The 1,510-nt window shown below is 42.2% G+C and overlaps 1 pseudogene; it reads left to right on the plus strand.

Annotated features, from left to right (window-relative positions):
* The first annotated feature begins 185 nt into the window (after window positions 1-185).
* Window positions 186-999, plus strand: LOC102825818 (annotated as a pseudogene).
* Window positions 1,000-1,510: the final 511 nt, after the last annotated feature.

Consider the following 1,510-nt stretch of genomic DNA (forward strand, 5'->3'; position numbering starts at 1 on the left):
TCAATTGATCATTTTTAAGTTCAAGCTGAAGTTGAAGAAAATGGAAAAAGTTCATGAGAACCAAAATATGACCTTGAATATATCCCACTTGAATTTAGAGACTATCTCAAGAGCAGATTTAATGCATTAGACACTAATGGACTGAAGACCAGAAGAGTTATGGGATGACATCAAGAACATCATCCATGAAGAAAGCCAAAGGTCATAGAAAAGTCAGGAAAGAGAGCTTGTTTTGTTCAGGAGAGGGGAGAGCTGTTTGCCAGGGCCTGCAGTACTCTGCTTCAGTAAGGAGCTCCTTTGTGGCCACTTGGCTTGTTGCTTTTGTGGGTACCACTGCCAAGATCAGCCCAACACTATGTGCCAGTAGCACAGCACTGATTCCACTCTGGCTCTTGGGTGCTGCTCTGAGCAATTTCACCCTTTATACCAGAAAGCTAGTGAGCACTATGGAGAGAGAAAAAAGAAGAAGAAGAAGAAAGTAGAGGTGCTAGCAGAGGAGGAATAGGAATATGTGGTAGAAAAGTTCTTGACTATTGAGTGGTAAAGGGCAAAGTGGACCACTTCTTAAAGTGGAAGCATTTCTCAGATGAAAACAACACGTAGGAGCCTGAAGAGAACCTGGACTGTCCCAACCTCATTTTTGAGTTGCAGCTCATAATACAGGTAAATCAGAGGGAGGTGCATGCAAAGCTGACTCTGATTCTGAAGATAGGAAAGAGGAAAGTAAACCCAAAAAGAAAGAAGTCAGAAAAGCCATGAGGCTTTGCCTGGGATTTGGAGCCAGAGAGGATTGTTGGAGCTATAGACTCCATTGGAGAGCTGATGTTCCTGATGAAATGGAAAAACTCTGATGAGACTGACCTGGTCTCTGTCAAGGAAGCCAATGTCAAGTATCCACAGGTTATCATAGCCTCCTAAGAGGAAAAACTGATGTGTCATTCCTACCTCTCCGAGAATGGTGATAAAAATAACTCTACTGAGTCACCACTGTGGGTTTAAAATGTGGGGGGAAGAGGGACTTCTACGTGTCTTGATACTATAGAAGTGGCTTAAGAAGATGTTCTTTGAAGAGTTGGTATACTTTCCGTGCCCTATAGCAGCCCAAGTGCTTTAAAACCATCCCATGCTGTATAAATTGCACACTCATCTGGTAGAGAGGAAGTGGATAAGTGTTTCAAGGTAACCCATTGAGCATTTTGCTGAGAAAATATGCAAAGGGCCTTCTATGAAGGACAAAACTTGCAGCGAGTATGTGGGAGAGCAAAGAGATACTGTAGACCTTCAAAGCGCATCTCCACAACCCACAGTCTTCTTCCCAATAGTGTTCACTCTATATTTTTATAGCATAGCATGTGTGTAGTTTGGGGCTATTACTGGTGTATAATTTGGAAGTGGAAAGGATAGATGTGGAAGAAGGGGGATGGGATCATTTTTATTATGATTTATATCATTTATATTATGTGGCCTTAGAGATCCATATTTGTGCCCATTCCAAAGAGAGGTGACCCAA

The sequence above is a fragment of the Chrysochloris asiatica genome, unplaced genomic scaffold, assembly GCF_000296735.1.
Source record: "Chrysochloris asiatica unplaced genomic scaffold, ChrAsi1.0 scaffold00234, whole genome shotgun sequence".
Classification (NCBI taxonomy): domain Eukaryota; kingdom Metazoa; phylum Chordata; class Mammalia; order Afrosoricida; family Chrysochloridae; genus Chrysochloris; species Chrysochloris asiatica.